Source organism: Amia ocellicauda, chromosome 4 (genome assembly GCF_036373705.1).
Source record: "Amia ocellicauda isolate fAmiCal2 chromosome 4, fAmiCal2.hap1, whole genome shotgun sequence".
Taxonomy (NCBI): domain Eukaryota; kingdom Metazoa; phylum Chordata; class Actinopteri; order Amiiformes; family Amiidae; genus Amia; species Amia ocellicauda.
This window is the reverse complement of record NC_089853.1, coordinates 20,218,431-20,230,668: the sequence shown is the minus strand read 5'-3', so window position 1 is coordinate 20,230,668 and position 12,238 is coordinate 20,218,431. Positions and strand designations below refer to the sequence as shown.

The following is a 12,238-nucleotide window of genomic DNA, read 5'->3' as shown; positions in this document are numbered from 1 at the left end:
ACACAGCCGCTCTGTTATTGACGAGAGTAAAGAGTCTGACCACTCAGAAAGCGCCCCCTTCCTCCAGCCCCAGAGGGAGGAACGGTCATCAATGGCCGCGCAGCCGCAGTGCAGCTCGGCCCGCTTCGCGCTCAGAAGGGGGCGCTACGGCTCCTCCTCGGGGTCAGAGAGACCAAACACTTTAGAAACGCATTTCTCAAGTCACGCACTATAGAAATGATCCCTGAAAGTATAGTCTTACCAGCCGCCCCGCGGCCACAGCGCCCGCTGAGCCGCTCTGTCTGCGCCGCTGACGGTGTGACGTTTTATCAGCCGCGCTTTTCTTCCCTAAACTGACTTTACAAAGACAGACAAGTCAAGTCATTCAAAGTCTGTACAAAACGTCGATCTCACCAGTAGAAGGTTTACATGTACTTATCTTTTTGTAAAATCCCACAAGGCAACGCGGTAAATCATTTGCATACACACTGAATATATTCTAAAGGGAATTACTCCAAACACTACAAAATCCCACGGTATATATGATGCGTTTATTGATTTACGGGGATAAAGAGTTTTCTATCAAAATGTCCACTCTGAGTTACCTGTGCAAAGTGAGCGCTAAAGAACACGTGGTGCTGCTGTGTCTCTGCGCATGTCAGACTGGACCGCACACAGCATGCGTCATATTCCATTCCACTGTTACGACACCACTGATGACATGTGCATTACACACCAGTACATATTCAGTGACTATACATATATAAAGAAAAATAAATTTTGTAGCCGTACTATTAGTTATTTAGACCAGACTTTTATATTTTTACAATTTAATTTTATTGAATCACTCACAACGCTTTTCGACACCGATGTGTCTTCATCGGGTATCCTCCACAATCACCCAACAGGTGTCTTTTAAATAACAATTAAAAAGTCAATTAAGAAATTAAACCCACCCTCACCCAATAATTACATTCCATCAAATTATCAAGTTATTTTAGTTACAAACAAGTGCAAAACAATTATCATATATACATTGGCCATATCACAGTATATTAAACATACAAATCTTATAAACCACTATCCTACCCAATCTTGTCAATCAGTTAAATCAAATTCCAATATCCATTGTAATTAAGACATAGACTGCATAGTTTTGATATATTGATCCTACTATTGGAAAGATAATAAAAACGTTAATATCAATTACATCCCAACAATAATGACAATTCATTTTCATATAAACATGATCACTCACCATATTCCACATGAAAGAATCAAATCTGAACAATACATTTTTCCCAAAACTTATCCATTCACAAAAAAGAACTAAGATCCAGGGTTTCATTTAACCCATATGGTTCCATTGCTTTTACAGTGAAAATCCAAAACGCTTCTCTGTTTAGCAAACGCTTAATGTTATTCTGCTATTTTTTCAATTGCCACAAATGTCAAACTAGAGGCTGACCCATGATTCTTTTTTTTTAATAATGTCTGGCTATAGCATAGTCCATATTGTTATTGCGAATAGCAGCTTTATGTTCTGATATACCTATTTTTAAATTTCTCTTCGTTTGTCACTTTTGTAACCCCTTAACTGAAACCGATTCTGGAGATCTTTAGCTTTACATTCATAATCAGACTCATTGCCACATATTCTTTGAAGGCATGTGAATTGACCATAGGGTATGTTTTTAATCATATATTTCGGATGAGCATGTAAGATCTATTTCGGGCAGTGGGTTTCCGAAAAATTGACATATTAAATGTCCATCAGTATTTATGGAAATATTCAAATCTAAAAAATGCAATTCATTTTGACTATATTCCATAGTAAATTTCAAAGTGTGATGAGTATTGTATATAATTGCTTAACACCATCAAATCATCTGCAGAACCAGTCCACAGTAAAATTATATCACCAATATAGCTTTTCCTTAAATAAACAATTCGTAATAGTGGATTGGAGGAACGATCATTAATATATTGTTTTCCCCAATAACCCAAATATACATTTGCATATTTTGGGGCAAATGACGAACCCATGGCTGTACCCTGAGATTATAAATAATACTTGTTATTGAACAAGAAATAGTTGGACTTCAAGACAAATTCCGTTATTTTTAATAGAAAATGCATAGGAATGTAATCTTTTGGGGTTCAAAATAATATGATAGCGCCTCCAAACCACCTTCATGTGGAATATTCGTGTACAAACTTCCAACATGAAAAGAAACAACAGATACATATATAGATATAGTAATGCGAGTAAAGTGCTCTAAAAAGAAATCTGTAAATCTATTCAAAACTGAGACACTTGTTAATGATTGTTTCGGAAGTACTATATAACTAGACATAAGAATCTGAGTCTGATTATGACGAGAATAAAGAGTCTGACCAGTCAGGAAGGATAAGGAGAGAGCAATTGTGTGCGGCCACCACCTGCAAAAGCATTCCCTTGTTGGGGGTGTCCTGCTGTCACTTCCACTCGCACCAAAACAGGTGCCAGTGATGCGCAGCGGCTCAGGCTTCCTAAGCGGCCGGACTGGTGTCCCTTCCTGAGGCAGCGCAGAGCAAACACAGCCGCTCTGTTATTGACGAGAGTAAAGAGTCTGACCACTCAGAAAGCGCCCCCTTCCTCCAGCCCCAGAGGGAGGAACGGTCATCAATGGCCGCGCAGCCGCAGTGCAGCTCGGCCCGCTTCGCGCTCAGAAGGGGGCGCTACGGCTCCTCCTCGGGGTCAGAGAGACCAAACACTTTAGAAACGCATTTCTCAAGTCACGCACTATAGAAATGATCCCTGAAAGTATAGTCTTACCAGCCGCCCCGCGGCCACAGCGCCCGCTGAGCCGCTCTGTCTGCGCCGCTGACGGTGTGACGTTTTATCAGCCGCGCTTTTCTTCCCTAAACTGACTTTACAAAGACAGACAAGTCAAGTCATTCAAAGTCTGTACAAAACGTCGATCTCACCAGTAGAAGGTTTACATGTACTTATCTTTTTGTAAAATCCCACAAGGCAACGCGGTAAATCATTTGCATACACACTGAATATATTCTAAAGGGAATTACTCCAAACACTACAAAATCCCACGGTATATATGATGCGTTTATTGATTTACGGGGATAAAGAGTTTTCTATCAAAATGTCCACTCTGAGTTACCTGTGCAAAGTGAGCGCTAAAGAACACGTGGTGCTGCTGTGTCTCTGCGCATGTCAGACTGGACCGCACACAGCATGCGTCATATTCCATTCCACTGTTACGACACCACTGATGACATGTGCATTACACACCAGTACATATTCAGTGACTATACATATATAAAGAAAAATAAATTTTGTAGCCGTACTATTAGTTATTTAGACCAGACTTTTATATTTTTACAATTTAATTTTATTGAATCACTCACAACGCTTTTCGACACCGATGTGTCTTCATCGGGTATCCTCCACAATCACCCAACAGGTGTCTTTTAAATAACAATTAAAAAGTCAATTAAGAAATTAAACCCACCCTCACCCAATAATTACATTCCATCAAATTATCAAGTTATTTTAGTTACAAACAAGTGCAAAACAATTATCATATATACATTGGCCATATCACAGTATATTAAACATACAAATCTTATAAACCACTATCCTACCCAATCTTGTCAATCAGTTAAATCAAATTCCAATATCCATTGTAATTAAGACATAGACTGCATAGTTTTGATATATTGATCCTACTATTGGAAAGATAATAAAAACGTTAATATCAATTACATCCCAACAATAATGACAATTCATTTTCATATAAACATGATCACTCACCATATTCCACATGAAAGAATCAAATCTGAACAATACATTTTTCCCAAAACTTATCCATTCACAAAAAAGAACTAAGATCCAGGGTTTCATTTAACCCATATGGTTCCATTGCTTTTACAGTGAAAATCCAAAACGCTTCTCTGTTTAGCAAACGCTTAATGTTATTCTGCTATTTTTTCAATTGCCACAAATGTCAAACTAGAGGCTGACCCATGATTCTTTTTTTTTTATAATGTCTGGCTATAGCATAGTCCATATTGTTATTGCGAATAGCAGCTTTATGTTCTGATATACCTATTTTTAAATTTCTCTTCGTTTGTCACTTTTGTAACCCCTTAACTGAAACCGATTCTGGAGATCTTTAGCTTTACATTCATAATCAGACTCATTGCCACATATTCTTTGAAGGCATGTGAATTGACCATAGGGTATGTTTTTAATCATATATTTCGGATGAGCATGTAAGATCTATTTCGGGCAGTGGGTTTCCGAAAAATTGACATATTAAATGTCCATCAGTATTTATGGAAATATTCAAATCTAAAAAATGCAATTCATTTTGACTATATTCCATAGTAAATTTCAAAGTGTGATGAGTATTGTATATAATTGCTTAACACCATCAAATCATCTGCAGAACCAGTCCACAGTAAAATTATATCACCAATATAGCTTTTCCTTAAATAAACAATTCGTAATAGTGGATTGGAGGAACGATCATTAATATATTGTTTTCCCCAATAACCCAAATATACATTTGCATATTTTGGGGCAAATGACGAACCCATGGCTGTACCCTGAGATTATAAATAATACTTGTTATTGAACAAGAAATAGTTGGACTTCAAGACAAATTCCGTTATTTTTAATAGAAAATGCATAGGAATGTAATCTTTTGGGGTTCAAAATAATATGATAGCGCCTCCAAACCACCTTCATGTGGAATATTCGTGTACAAACTTCCAACATGAAAAGAAACAACAGATACATATATAGATATAGTAATGCGAGTAAAGTGCTCTAAAAAGAAATCTGTAAATCTATTCAAAACTGAGACACTTGTTAATGATTGTTTCGGAAGTACTATATAACTAGACATAAGAATCTGAGTCTGATTATGACGAGAATAAAGAGTCTGACCAGTCAGGAAGGATAAGGAGAGAGCAATTGTGTGCGGCCACCACCTGCAAAAGCATTCCCTTGTTGGGGGTGTCCTGCTGTCACTTCCACTCGCACCAAAACAGGTGCCAGTGATGCGCAGCGGCTCAGGCTTCCTAAGCGGCCGGACTGGTGTCCCTTCCTGAGGCAGCGCAGAGCAAACACAGCCGCTCTGTTATTGACGAGAGTAAAGAGTCTGACCACTCAGAAAGCGCCCCCTTCCTCCAGCCCCAGAGGGAGGAACGGTCATCAATGGCCGCGCAGCCGCAGTGCAGCTCGGCCCGCTTCGCGCTCAGAAGGGGGCGCTACGGCTCCTCCTCGGGGTCAGAGAGACCAAACACTTTAGAAACGCATTTCTCAAGTCACGCACTATAGAAATGATCCCTGAAAGTATAGTCTTACCAGCCGCCCCGCGGCCACAGCGCCCGCTGAGCCGCTCTGTCTGCGCCGCTGACGGTGTGACGTTTTATCAGCCGCGCTTTTCTTCCCTAAACTGACTTTACAAAGACAGACAAGTCAAGTCATTCAAAGTCTGTACAAAACGTCGATCTCACCAGTAGAAGGTTTACATGTACTTATCTTTTTGTAAAATCCCACAAGGCAACGCGGTAAATCATTTGCATACACACTGAATATATTCTAAAGGGAATTACTCCAAACACTACAAAATCCCACGGTATATATGATGCGTTTATTGATTTACGGGGATAAAGAGTTTTCTATCAAAATGTCCACTCTGAGTTACCTGTGCAAAGTGAGCGCTAAAGAACACGTGGTGCTGCTGTGTCTCTGCGCATGTCAGACTGGACCGCACACAGCATGCGTCATATTCCATTCCACTGTTACGACACCACTGATGACATGTGCATTACACACCAGTACATATTCAGTGACTATACATATATAAAGAAAAATAAATTTTGTAGCCGTACTATTAGTTATTTAGACCAGACTTTTATATTTTTACAATTTAATTTTATTGAATCACTCACAACGCTTTTCGACACCGATGTGTCTTCATCGGGTATCCTCCACAATCACCCAACAGGTGTCTTTTAAATAACAATTAAAAAGTCAATTAAGAAATTAAACCCACCCTCACCCAATAATTACATTCCATCAAATTATCAAGTTATTTTAGTTACAAACAAGTGCAAAACAATTATCATATATACATTGGCCATATCACAGTATATTAAACATACAAATCTTATAAACCACTATCCTACCCAATCTTGTCAATCAGTTAAATCAAATTCCAATATCCATTGTAATTAAGACATAGACTGCATAGTTTTGATATATTGATCCTACTATTGGAAAGATAATAAAAACGTTAATATCAATTACATCCCAACAATAATGACAATTCATTTTCATATAAACATGATCACTCACCATATTCCACATGAAAGAATCAAATCTGAACAATACATTTTTCCCAAAACTTATCCATTCACAAAAAAGAACTAAGATCCAGGGTTTCATTTAACCCATATGGTTCCATTGCTTTTACAGTGAAAATCCAAAACGCTTCTCTGTTTAGCAAACGCTTAATGTTATTCTGCTATTTTTTCAATTGCCACAAATGTCAAACTAGAGGCTGACCCATGATTCTTTTTTTTTTATAATGTCTGGCTATAGCATAGTCCATATTGTTATTGCGAATAGCAGCTTTATGTTCTGATATACCTATTTTTAAATTTCTCTTCGTTTGTCACTTTTGTAACCCCTTAACTGAAACCGATTCTGGAGATCTTTAGCTTTACATTCATAATCAGACTCATTGCCACATATTCTTTGAAGGCATGTGAATTGACCATAGGGTATGTTTTTAATCATATATTTCGGATGAGCATGTAAGATCTATTTCGGGCAGTGGGTTTCCGAAAAATTGACATATTAAATGTCCATCAGTATTTATGGAAATATTCAAATCTAAAAAATGCAATTCATTTTGACTATATTCCATAGTAAATTTCAAAGTGTGATGAGTATTGTATATAATTGCTTAACACCATCAAATCATCTGCAGAACCAGTCCACAGTAAAATTATATCACCAATATAGCTTTTCCTTAAATAAACAATTCGTAATAGTGGATTGGAGGAACGATCATTAATATATTGTTTTCCCCAATAACCCAAATATACATTTGCATATTTTGGGGCAAATGACGAACCCATGGCTGTACCCTGAGATTATAAATAATACTTGTTATTGAACAAGAAATAGTTGGACTTCAAGACAAATTCCGTTATTTTTAATAGAAAATGCATAGGAATGTAATCTTTTGGGGTTCAAAATAATATGATAGCGCCTCCAAACCACCTTCATGTGGAATATTCGTGTACAAACTTCCAACATGAAAAGAAACAACAGATACATATATAGATATAGTAATGCGAGTAAAGTGCTCTAAAAAGAAATCTGTAAATCTATTCAAAACTGAGACACTTGTTAATGATTGTTTCGGAAGTACTATATAACTAGACATAAGAATCTGAGTCTGATTATGACGAGAATAAAGAGTCTGACCACTCAGGAAGGATAAGGAGAGAGCAATTGTGTGCGGCCACCACCTGCAAAAGCATTCCCTTGTTGGGGGTGTCCTGCTGTCACTTCCACTCGCACCAAAACAGGTGCCAGTGATGCGCAGCGGCTCAGGCTTCCTAAGCGGCCGGACTGGTGTCCCTTCCTGAGGCAGCGCAGAGCAAACACAGCCGCTCTGTTATTGACGAGAGTAAAGAGTCTGACCACTCAGAAAGCGCCCCCTTCCTCCAGCCCCAGAGGGAGGAACGGTCATCAATGGCCGCGCAGCCGCAGTGCAGCTCGGCCCGCTTCGCGCTCAGAAGGGGGCGCTACGGCTCCTCCTCGGGGTCAGAGAGACCAAACACTTTAGAAACGCATTTCTCAAGTCACGCACTATAGAAATGATCCCTGAAAGTATAGTCTTACCAGCCGCCCCGCGGCCACAGCGCCCGCTGAGCCGCTCTGTCTGCGCCGCTGACGGTGTGACGTTTTATCAGCCGCGCTTTTCTTCCCTAAACTGACTTTACAAAGACAGACAAGTCAAGTCATTCAAAGTCTGTACAAAACGTCGATCTCACCAGTAGAAGGTTTACATGTACTTATCTTTTTGTAAAATCCCACAAGGCAACGCGGTAAATCATTTGCATACACACTGAATATATTCTAAAGGGAATTACTCCAAACACTACAAAATCCCACGGTATATATGATGCGTTTATTGATTTACGGGGATAAAGAGTTTTCTATCAAAATGTCCACTCTGAGTTACCTGTGCAAAGTGAGCGCTAAAGAACACGTGGTGCTGCTGTGTCTCTGCGCATGTCAGACTGGACCGCACACAGCATGCGTCATATTCCATTCCACTGTTACGACACCACTGATGACATGTGCATTACACACCAGTACATATTCAGTGACTATACATATATAAAGAAAAATAAATTTTGTAGCCGTACTATTAGTTATTTAGACCAGACTTTTATATTTTTACAATTTAATTTTATTGAATCACTCACAACGCTTTTCGACACCGATGTGTCTTCATCGGGTATCCTCCACAATCACCCAACAGGTGTCTTTTAAATAACAATTAAAAAGTCAATTAAGAAATTAAACCCACCCTCACCCAATAATTACATTCCATCAAATTATCAAGTTATTTTAGTTACAAACAAGTGCAAAACAATTATCATATATACATTGGCCATATCACAGTATATTAAACATACAAATCTTATAAACCACTATCCTACCCAATCTTGTCAATCAGTTAAATCAAATTCCAATATCCATTGTAATTAAGACATAGACTGCATAGTTTTGATATATTGATCCTACTATTGGAAAGATAATAAAAACGTTAATATCAATTACATCCCAACAATAATGACAATTCATTTTCATATAAACATGATCACTCACCATATTCCACATGAAAGAATCAAATCTGAACAATACATTTTTCCCAAAACTTATCCATTCACAAAAAAGAACTAAGATCCAGGGTTTCATTTAACCCATATGGTTCCATTGCTTTTACAGTGAAAATCCAAAACGCTTCTCTGTTTAGCAAACGCTTAATGTTATTCTGCTATTTTTTCAATTGCCACAAATGTCAAACTAGAGGCTGACCCATGATTCTTTTTTTTTTATAATGTCTGGCTATAGCATAGTCCATATTGTTATTGCGAATAGCAGCTTTATGTTCTGATATACCTATTTTTAAATTTCTCTTCGTTTGTCACTTTTGTAACCCCTTAACTGAAACCGATTCTGGAGATCTTTAGCTTTACATTCATAATCAGACTCATTGCCACATATTCTTTGAAGGCATGTGAATTGACCATAGGGTATGTTTTTAATCATATATTTCGGATGAGCATGTAAGATCTATTTCGGGCAGTGGGTTTCCGAAAAATTGACATATTAAATGTCCATCAGTATTTATGGAAATATTCAAATCTAAAAAATGCAATTCATTTTGACTATATTCCATAGTAAATTTCAAAGTGTGATGAGTATTGTATATAATTGCTTAACACCATCAAATCATCTGCAGAACCAGTCCACAGTAAAATTATATCACCAATATAGCTTTTCCTTAAATAAACAATTCGTAATAGTGGATTGGAGGAACGATCATTAATATATTGTTTTCCCCAATAACCCAAATATACATTTGCATATTTTGGGGCAAATGACGAACCCATGGCTGTACCCTGAGATTATAAATAATACTTGTTATTGAACAAGAAATAGTTGGACTTCAAGACAAATTCCGTTATTTTTAATAGAAAATGCATAGGAATGTAATCTTTTGGGGTTCAAAATAATATGATAGCGCCTCCAAACCACCTTCATGTGGAATATTCGTGTACAAACTTCCAACATGAAAAGAAACAACAGATACATATATAGATATAGTAATGCGAGTAAAGTGCTCTAAAAAGAAATCTGTAAATCTATTCAAAACTGAGACACTTGTTAATGATTGTTTCGGAAGTACTATATAACTAGACATAAGAATCTGAGTCTGATTATGACGAGAATAAAGAGTCTGACCACTCAGGAAGGATAAGGAGAGAGCAATTGTGTGCGGCCACCACCTGCAAAAGCATTCCCTTGTTGGGGGTGTCCTGCTGTCACTTCCACTCGCACCAAAACAGGTGCCAGTGATGCGCAGCGGCTCAGGCTTCCTAAGCGGCCGGACTGGTGTCCCTTCCTGAGGCAGCGCAGAGCAAACACAGCCGCTCTGTTATTGACGAGAGTAAAGAGTCTGACCACTCAGAAAGCGCCCCCTTCCTCCAGCCCCAGAGGGAGGAACGGTCATCAATGGCCGCGCAGCCGCAGTGCAGCTCGGCCCGCTTCGCGCTCAGAAGGGGGCGCTACGGCTCCTCCTCGGGGTCAGAGAGACCAAACACTTTAGAAACGCATTTCTCAAGTCACGCACTATAGAAATGATCCCTGAAAGTATAGTCTTACCAGCCGCCCCGCGGCCACAGCGCCCGCTGAGCCGCTCTGTCTGCGCCGCTGACGGTGTGACGTTTTAGCAGCCGCGCTTTTCTTCCCTAAACTGACTTTACAAAGACAGACAAGTCAAGTCATTCAAAGTCTGTACAAAACGTCGATCTCACCAGTAGAAGGTTTACACGTACTTATCTTTTTGTGAAATCCCACAAGGCAACGCGGTAAATCATTTGCATACACACTGAATATATTCTAAAGGGAATTACTCCAAACACTACAAAATCCCACGGTATATATGATGCGTTTATTGATTTACGGGGATAAAGAGTTTTCTATCAAAATGTCCACTCTGAGTTACCTGTGCAAAGTGAGCGCTAAAGAACACGTGGTGCTGCTGTGTCTCTGCGCATGTCAGACTGCCTATATAAATTGAATTACCCCCCACACTACTTGCAAAATGCCTCCATATATTACGTGTTTAATCGTTTAAGTAAAATACTGTTTTATTAGGTAAAGTATTTTACATTTCAATAAAATAAAGACATTCAAAATGTTAATACTTTAATACTTAAAAAAAATTAAATCAATCCCTAAAATCACTTAACATTTTTAAAATCTTACAGTGATTAACTTAAACAAAATACATGAACTCAAATAAACATGTGCAATAAATCAAATAAACTTGCGATTAAGGGCAATACTGCCAAATAAAACCATTAAACAAATAAACAATATGGTCAAATACATTTAAATTCACTGAAAATGCATCAGATAAATCATAAAACTAATAAAACCATAAAATAAAAAACAAAACCAAAACAATCTGATACATAAGGAGGGCAAAAAGTTTTCTAACTCGATTTATAACAATAGGTTTGCATGTTATGTTACATGTAATGAACACGTGTTTGGCAGTGGCGGGACGCAGCGCCTGTGTGCGCCGGGACTGGACCCTTCAGCGCGGCATTGTACCCCAGTGTCAACACACATCAACACAGTTGTACTGTTAACTAACTAAAATAAACATACGAAGAAATGTACCTTAAACTACTGCAATCACGTCAATTATATACATCTAACGGAGTGCTATAATACATAATTAATGACGTTTTCTAACTATGTATCACATAACGGGACAACCAACAGTTTTCATTAGTTTCAATCTGATTTTGACAAGAATAAAAAGAAGTCTGACACACAGTGAAGGCATGTTATAATCGTAGGAAACATGGGGAAATTAAGGTAAAACCACAATAACTGTGAAAATACTATTATTAAAACATGTTTTTCTTATTAACTTTCGTAGCAGATGCCATTCCAAGGACTAAACATGCACCATGGGAACCTTTCATCAGGGATGATATATATATATATGAATTTCTGTTACTAATTTTCAATACTTATTTTAGTACCTTTGAGAAAAGTATGTACATTTGAATGGTTATTCTATGTAAAGAATACATTTCTGATTTACCAATTATAGCAACACCTTCCTCTCATGGTAAGGCTGGCTTGGCGTCACCAACAGTTTTGCAGGATGTGCCCCCAGCCATGCACCGGGATGCCATATGCTTGGTTGTGTACAGGCCGTGCAGAAGATCGGTGGTGTATCTCGCAGCAGACACCTTAGAGCAGCGGCCCCTCAGTGACTGTGTAATGAAAGCCTGATGAGGAGACTGCAAAACACAATATAAATATTGGACACAGAAACCATACCTCATTATCCAGCAATGCATGTCAATAACAACTAATTGATCAATATTTACTATAACTACTAAACAGGCTGAT

At 38.2% G+C, this 12,238-nt stretch overlaps 5 non-coding genes across 5 annotated transcripts; all 5 read right to left on the bottom strand.

Annotated features, from left to right (window-relative positions):
* Nucleotides 1-38: 38 nt before the first annotated feature.
* Nucleotides 39-239, bottom strand: LOC136748965 (small nucleolar RNA U3). The gene has a single exon (XR_010816684.1). It is a non-coding gene; the product is annotated as a small nucleolar RNA U3 (small nucleolar RNA).
* Nucleotides 240-2,594: 2,355 nt separating this feature from the next.
* Nucleotides 2,595-2,795, bottom strand: LOC136748964 (small nucleolar RNA U3). The gene has a single exon (XR_010816683.1). It is a non-coding gene; the product is annotated as a small nucleolar RNA U3 (small nucleolar RNA).
* A 2,355-nt stretch (nucleotides 2,796-5,150) lies between these two features.
* Nucleotides 5,151-5,351, bottom strand: LOC136748962 (small nucleolar RNA U3). Its single transcript, XR_010816682.1, has one exon. It is a non-coding gene; the product is annotated as a small nucleolar RNA U3 (small nucleolar RNA).
* A 2,355-nt stretch (nucleotides 5,352-7,706) lies between these two features.
* LOC136748961 (small nucleolar RNA U3) lies at nucleotides 7,707-7,907 on the bottom strand. Its single transcript, XR_010816681.1, has one exon. It is a non-coding gene; the product is annotated as a small nucleolar RNA U3 (small nucleolar RNA).
* A 2,355-nt stretch (nucleotides 7,908-10,262) lies between these two features.
* On the bottom strand, nucleotides 10,263-10,463 carry LOC136748960 (small nucleolar RNA U3). The gene has a single exon (XR_010816680.1). It is a non-coding gene; the product is annotated as a small nucleolar RNA U3 (small nucleolar RNA).
* Nucleotides 10,464-12,238: the final 1,775 nt, after the last annotated feature.